Raw genomic sequence first — 8,446 nt, 5'->3', positions numbered from 1 at the left:
TCTAGGGCATCACTGCTAAACATGTTATCACATTGATCCTCATCTGTGACCCACTTGCATATCACTGTATAAGGAAGGCTGTTAGCCGAACATTTTCAGGGTGGTGAGCAACTGGTCTTTGCACATGAACATTTGCTTATCTGAAGGATTGATTCGGGAGCACATGGTATTGCACACATAACTGGGTGTGATCAATCCATCCTCCAAGACCCATCCATGCCTGATGGGGAGGACAGTTTTGGATGCACTTGATCATCCCAGAGCCATTCTATTGTTTGATAATTTACCCTATCGATAGCAGATATAAATGCATACCTTGTCAATGGCAATTTTTTCCATTTGTCTGCTTCTTGGAAAACATCCGCCAGTGTAGATAATGTCATAATGTTGGTCTTCAAATGGTAAAAGCACTAGAGATGTTCGTATCCTGTGATTTATGAACTCATCAGTGACTGTCTCAGCTGTTATGAGCACCTTCAGAGCAGGGAGATAGTATGATTGGCAGGAGGCATACACAGGTCATTTGGTTTGGCACCAGGTGTAGTGCATTTTTAAAAATTCTCAACTACATATCTACATAATTGTTCAAGGTTTGTCATGTTTGGTGTCATTGTGTTAGTTGGAGAAAGGCTCAAACCATTTCCAACAACATTGCATTATCAAAATTTTCACCAACTAGAGGGAGGACCTGGGATGGAGGTGGGGAGGGAGGTGGGATGGAGTGGGAGTGGGAGTGGGAGGCAGCAAGTCACCCCTGACAGGTCACAGAGGATGACACTATTGAAATCATGATTCTGTAGATTTTTATGAATCAAATGACACCTCCCTTACCTTTCTATCATTAACTTGCCCACGGAATTACACAGGTTCCTAGACTAAGTTGGCCAGCCAGGCCATCTCAGATAATGCCATGCTAGACCCATTCAGCCTTAATGTCTTGCAATCACAGGTCTCATGGGAGAGTGAGTTGAAATGATCTTTTCCCTCTGACATTCCAACACACCACCTGAGGAATTCTACGCATAATACATTTTGGGGTCCTGATCAGTGTTCATTACCAAGCACCCCACATCCATCACGAACCCAAATCAAGAAAGTACATAAGCACATGCCTAACTTTAAGTATATGAGTAGCCCCACTGAAGTCCTCAGGGTAGGTCTTCACTAAAGCTGGGTGAAGAACTGATTTTTAGTTTCACTGGCGTATAAAAAAGATATAAAAAATGAAAGGGAGAAAAACAGTTAGTGTTGAACTGAATCCAAAAATTCAAAAAAAAAGTCAGTGACTTCAAAAAATCTGTTTCAGGTTGAATGAAACATGTCCTTCAATCCAATTTTTTTTTTTAGGTAGAAAATTTTAAAGGGCTAGATTCACAAAATGGCCAGAGGAGGAGATGTCTGGTGGTCAATCTCCTTTTAACTTTTAGACCAATGGTTAGAGAGTACTCACCTGGGATGCTGGAAATTCAGGATCAACCCCCCCACTCTGCTGGAGAGATTTTAAGTAGGGTCTTCCTCTTAGATGAATAACCAAACCAACTGTGGGACTATTAACTGTGGGGCGAAGGGGAGGGCTCCCTCAATCTCTCCTGTTGAAGCTGTCCTACTTTTTATAATTAAGGCCCTGTGAAAAATTGCTGAAATCATTCTATTAGCCCAGCACTGCCATTTTCCCAATATTCTTTAAAAATTTAAATGAAATGAAAAGGAGACCAGGGTCACATGATCTTGTCACCTTCCTTCCATTTGCAATTTTAGGTTGGGTCTGCATTTGCACCATTTAAGTGGGAGAAAGAGGCCTAGTAACCAGCGCCACCATCACTTGGAACACAAGCAGCCTCGGCGGGGAGGGGAAGCAGGCCTCTGTGCATGCTGATCCACTGCTGCTGCTTGGAACACAAGCCACTGTGGCCTCAGCAGGAAGGCGGAAGCAGGCAACCGCATGCACCAGTCTCATGCCTGGTGCAGATCGTAGTGGGCAGCAGCCCCCTATTAGAGCAGGAGTTTGCAGGGGGACTTGGTGACTGGTTTGATGCGAAGGAATGCAGCAATGATCTTGCAGTGACAGCATTCCAGGCATATTCTGTGAAATTCGATAGTTAACCCAGGACAATGTTTGAATTTTTCTAAAAAAAAAAAAAAAAAAAAAAAAAGTCTGAATTTCTCAAGGTCTTATTGTAACCACTTAAACATTCATGGGAGCTGTGATGTGAATGTGGGTCTTTCATATCCCAAATGGTGCCATATTCACCAGGCTATAGAGCCATTCTCACTGTCTCTCTCTGGAGAAATTACTATTCAAGTATTTTACACATAAAGGACTAGCTTTAATAGGAGAGCTGGAGAGAGACCTGACCCAGAATAGCCTATAACATAGGATGTGGGAGAACTAGGTTCAAACCTCAGCTGTGGAGCAGGGATTTGAACTCAGGTTTTTCTTGTCTCCTAGCAGAGTGTCCTAACCATTAGGCTGAAATTGAGCACTACTACCTCCTCTTCCTCCAGCTATTCTGTCAAAAAAAAAGGTTTCTGGCCAAAACTATTTGGCAAATTTGCGTCAAATTTGCAAATAGTTTTAGCTCAACCAAAACTGCATTCTTTGGCGAATAAACTGTTCACCTGAAAATTTTCACCCACTCTAGTATTCACTGCAGAGTAAACTAGGGTTCTTGATTGTAGCCCCTAAATTTCTTCCCATCCCTACATAAAGCCCTCTGACCCAAAGTTCTTGATGCTCTTGACCCAGGCTTGGGCTGTTTTGTAGTTAAGATGTAGGCTAAAAATCGCACAAATCCTGATAATCCTCCAGTGCCTTCCCATAATTCCCCCATGGGCACAGATGGACAGACAAGTTCTCCCACAATTCACGGGGGAAGAAGAGCAGCTCAGCTTACTGCATAAAGAATCATAGGATATGCTCACAGAAATCTGACCCACACCAGGGTGAATGCAGCACCACTGAGGACACACTAATTTGGGTAGGGCTTTTGCCATGTGGCTGCCCACACCTGGGCTAGTCTAACCCATGTGCTAAGATCCAGGTGCTGATCACTTTCAAGTTAACTCTGCAGTGAAGACATACCCTGTAAGTGACATGACTCTAAGTAAAGCCTGAGACTGGTGCTCATTGATATGGAAGATGAGAGATGAATCAGGCCAATCCCTCCTTTACTGAGTTCTGTTTCTTCAAAAAACAAGATTTGTGATCACCACTTATATACTTCCTATTACATAAAGGTCTAATAAAACTCTCTGAACTTGAAGTTCTGTTGGCTAGTTAAACTGCATCAACCCGCTCTAGTTGGTAGGGTGCGGGAAGTGGGATGTAATCAATTTGGATGTTAAAAATAAATAAATAGCACTACAAATAGATGGCTTTGTTAAGAATATTCCTGGCACTTATGGTGTTTTTCTTGAGCATTGGGTAGAGAAGAGGGGAGGAGAGGGAGAGTGTGACTAAGAAACCTACATTTTTCATGGTCATTGGTAAATCTAAAATACAGACACTTTCATGGTGATTTACCTGTTTAATCAACTACACTGTTAATTAGGGCTCAGCAGTGAAAGTTGTAAAGGAATACCAATTAATAAGGCAAGACAAGACAGAATCAGAGTCAATGACATGACACAACAATGAAATGATTATTGTTTTCATGCCTGAAGCTTGGCCTTATAGCCTTCCAGGTTTTTTTTCTTGCCTGAAATATAGGCTCCAATCCCAAAGACTGAACACTATGTTCTGTTTCATAGAGCATCTCTATGTCTGCAGATTCTTTTTGGTAAATCTTTCAGAAGTGGGGGGGGGGGAGGGAGCGTATTTTATTTTATAATGCTCTGGGAAGGTTTTCAATCAGTTTCTTTTTTTCCTCCTGATGAGTCACTTATACAGTGCGGCTGTTTGAGAAGCAACTATAATAAATAGCACAGAGCTAGGATAGACTAGAACGGTGTGGAAATAGAGTGGTGTTTGCCCTGTGCATCAGTTGTTACTGTTTTTAAATGCAAGACCCAAGTTCAAACCCTCAGGGACCTTTGTTCGACAGTTGATTATATCATCACAAAATCCAGTGTAAAGAAAGGAGCTGTGTTTTTCATGCCACTGTAGTTGCTAGTGATTGCAAGTGACATCAGCTATACCAGAGGAGACAAAATGTTGATGGGCCAACTGAACTGGAACTGCAGTCTTGACAGGCAAGTAAGGAGGAAATGATTATCAACTGTATGTTTTCAACTCTGTAACCTAAACGGAGACAAGGTGTCAAAAGTCAAGGCATTTTTACTACTTTCTGAAAAGAGTGAGGTGTGCAAATTGCTGATAGACCAAAACAATCAACAAGAAACTCATATTCTTAGGGTATGTCTACACTACAAGCACTACAGCAGCACAGCTACAGCTACGTGGCTGTAGTGTAGACACTTACTACAGTGATGGAAGAGGTTTTTCCATCATTGTAGTAAACCCATCACCTCAAGAGGGGTAGCTAAGTCAAGGGAAGAATTCTTCTGTCACCCTAGCTGCACCTAATGTGGGGGCTAAGTAAACCTAACGACATTGCACAGGATGTGAAATTTTTCATAGCTCTGAGCGATGTAGCTAGGACAACCTAAGTTTTAATTGTAGACCAGGGCTCAGTGTCAACGTTCAAACAACTTGAGATGGATTTGCTGAAGTCACCCAGTGGTGTTAGTTCAGAAGCAAATGTTATATGACATTTAGAAGTGGAAAGGAGGACTGCAAACGTATAACAAAACAGCATGTGTGTGTGTACTAGTCAGTGGGCGGAGAAACCAGAAGCAGTCAGAGCCTTAGCATTGCTACACACAGCAGGAGAGGAAGCACTAAACATTGTAGTTCTATCCAGTGGGATCAGGAAGGTGAAGAGTTAAAAGTGACCAAAAATTGAAATGCAGCAATTTCAGTTCCATGAAATATCAGACGTGGGAAAAGCAGAAGTTCTCTAGCAGAAATCATAAGGGTGAAACAACTGATCAACATGCAGCTGTGTTAAGAAGCAAATCAGCCCCCTGAGAGTTTGAGCAACTCAGACAGTTTAATTAGAGGCAGAATTGTTGGAGGCACAACCAATAAAAAAGTAAGAGCAAGGCTATCTGGAGGACCTGATTTATCTTTAGCACAAGCAAATGACAACAGTAAAGCTGAAGTACTAAAGCATTTGTTCAGGCTCCCAGCAACAGTCAGTGCGCTGCACTGTAAAAGAGCATTCACCAAGTTGTACATACAGAAAAGTCTGCACACAATGCAGTCATCTGTGGTGGATGTGGCAACAGCCCTATGGAAAAAAAGCACATGTTGTTTGCATGTAGTTAGATGAAGAACATGCAGCAAACCTAGTCATTTTTTTTAAAGTGTGCCATTCTACCGGTATGTCTACACTGCATACTTCTTTCAGTAGTGTGTAGAGTTCATACCTGCATAGCCCCTTCAGCCTGGGTATAAATAGCAGTGTAGCTGGCTTAGGCAAGTAGAGTAGAGAGATGCCTGCAGGGTTGGGTATGTATGCATACTGCACATCACTGATGCTGACTTTCTTCTTTCTGGGTGAGTGCTCCATCCCTGAGGTCCCACCACCACTCTGCCTCTTCCCCTCAAAGCCCCACCCTTGCTCCACCTCTTCCTGCCCCCTCCCCTGAGGCCCTGCCCCTGTCTTGCCTCTTCCCACCCCCGCCCAGCATGCACCTCCCTTGCTCCACCTCTTTCCGCCCCCTCCCTCCAGTGCCTGCTGCCAAACAGCTGATGAGCAGGTGGCTGGTTTGTGCTGAGCACCCATTATTTTTGCTCCAGAGCACTCATGGAGTGAGTGCCTCTGCTGCACATGCTCTCTACTCACCCAAGCTGTACCTCCCCATCTATACTGCTATTTTGAGTGTCCCAATGCTTCCCACTCCTGGACCCTTTCTCCTCCCCAGTAAAAGACTCCCCCAGTGGGAAAGGTTTAGGCAGCTCTCCACTGCAGAGCTCTTCCCCTGTCATGAGGAAAGGCTCTGGCTGTGGAAGGGTGCAGTGGGAAATGGCTCTATCATCTCCACACTGATGGAGCTTTCCCCTTCTGTGGGGAAAGACTCTGGAAGGTGGGGGAGGCGAAAGGCTCTTCCAGCTCCCCATTGCTGAAGTCCTTCCCTGTCATTGGAAAGACTCCAGCGTTGGGGAAAGGCTCTGGCGGGGGGTAATCAGAAGGGAAAGGCTCAGCCTTTGCTTCCCTTCCCTCCCTCTGCCAGAGCCTTTTCACTGACATGTGCAGCTACACACCACAGTGTCGACATGGCATGCTTTTCACTGCAGGGTGTAGCTATATGGATAACTACACGCTGTCACCAGTGGTGTGTAGTGTAGACATAGTGAAGGGTAAAAAGGGCTGTATCATGCTTAGTACAATGGTGCCCAACCTTTAGGCACTATCACACTATAATAATGGAATAATAATAATTTGGTGTCACTGGTAAGAGAAGAATGACTGTAAAGGTTGCTAGACTCCCAATAAACCAGACACCTGAGATTCCTTCCCTCCCAGTCAGGAAGGTACACAGCTATTTTTAAATTTGGGGTTCATGAGCATAGCCAAATAAAATACTGTTTCTCCTGCAAAAGGGCACAGGCAAAGATTTAAAATGTTATCCTCAAATTCCCTGCATCTGACCTCTCCTTAACATGACACATTTAAAGATTATTATAAATTTAGTTTGTTCAGTTGGGGAATGGAAACAATAGCACATAAATTACATCACCAATTACATATAACAAATAAGGATAATCAATAAAGAATCAGTATTAAATCATTAGTAAAGCAGACAGATAATCATAGCAATCAATTCACAGACTATCTAGAGGCTGCCATTTGTTCACACAAATGATTCAATGAACAGTAATGAATAAAGAACAGATTTTTAAAGCTATCACTGTTCATGGGCTATTCATGAACAGGAAAAAATGGCTACATTTGTCATTAATAATTCAATCAGATCCAGTTGGAAGGGTCTCCTAGAAAGACATGTCAATTACAGTTTCTAGAAATCAGAAGTTACAATTGTAGCTTAAGGTGCCATAAACACAATTATTTGGGAAAGCAGCACTGGCCTGGCAACAGAAAGGGCAATATTAGTTTGTAAAGTCTGAGATCCAAATAATCACTCACTGCCAGGATTCAACAGGTGTATAATTTATTATACTTAAGAGGTTGAAGGCACACGGTGAAAGTTGAAGATAATTCACATGAACATTCCTCTCCAGGGATATTAACATAATTTTTGCCCCAACGCCTAGATTGCATAAAAAGAGTAGTCAGTCATATCTATATGGATCCTAAAAATCCCACCATATAAAACACTAGGAAAACTTCTCATAGTTTTAAGGCAAATTATTAAGAAACAATTTGACTGCATCTAATGAGAGTGCAGTTGAATTTAACAGGCCTTACTGATTAGGTTGATAGTATAGTGACAGTGAAGAATCCTAATAAAATGTCACTCTATGCAAATCTGAAGGCCCAAATTCTACTATCAGTTTATGCTAGTGCATAATAATTGAATTCAATGGGATTGCATCGATATAATGGAGAGGAGAATTTGGCTTTAAGGATTTAAACAGTAATTTGAAGCAAAGAGTATCCCATGAGCACTACTGAGATGTTGCTTTCATATTTCCCAAATCAATACAGTTCATGAATATTGATATCAGTCATGGTTCTTAGCAAGTGCCAAAGTGCTGTTTTGTATACGTTTACCTTGTATGGAAGTTATATGCTTAAAAACTACCATTTGGCATTGCATCATCACCAGAAATATATCAGATTATGTCAGAACTGCTGGGTGTCTGGATGAGGCAGGTGCAAGTGCAGATGCAGGCTAGAGTGGGGGCTGGCTAGCATGGAAGGGAGCATGAGCAATCTGTCAGAACTACTAGGTAACAGAAGTGTTCCCAGCCAGCTAGTGACATTGACCAGACAGGAGAGACTGTTTCCCTTAGGTGCTTATATACCTGCTTTGGGATCACGGGTGGATTGGCTGAACCCTGGTTGCATGGTGTGGGGCCTATCACAAGTCCTGCAGGTAATTGCCTCTGATGATGCATCACATTCAGGCTCATGGATGACTCATCAGGCTTAAGTGGGCTCAGGTTCAGCAATAACTCAGGAATGATGCATTAGAGATTATGACTCAGATTACTTCTGATGATTTAGAGGGAGTAGAAATCATTGTGGAATATCTGCAAATATGGACAGTAAGTGACGACGCACAGAATGAAGAGCTCTGCAAAAATGTACAGGGAATACAAGAAATAAAACTGAATAAAGCATAGCTGACCTAAAGAAAAGCTGACCTAAAGGAAGACTCCTTTGTCAACTGTAAAGAAGGGGTGAGATTCTGTGCTCTGCCTCTAAGACATGTAGCACAGAATTCACAGCCCAGGTAGGAGAAGGGCTATGGTGGT

This window comes from Dermochelys coriacea, chromosome 1 (assembly GCF_009764565.3).
Source record: "Dermochelys coriacea isolate rDerCor1 chromosome 1, rDerCor1.pri.v4, whole genome shotgun sequence".
NCBI lineage: Eukaryota > Metazoa > Chordata > Testudines > Dermochelyidae > Dermochelys > Dermochelys coriacea.
This window is presented reverse-complemented; position numbering follows the sequence as displayed.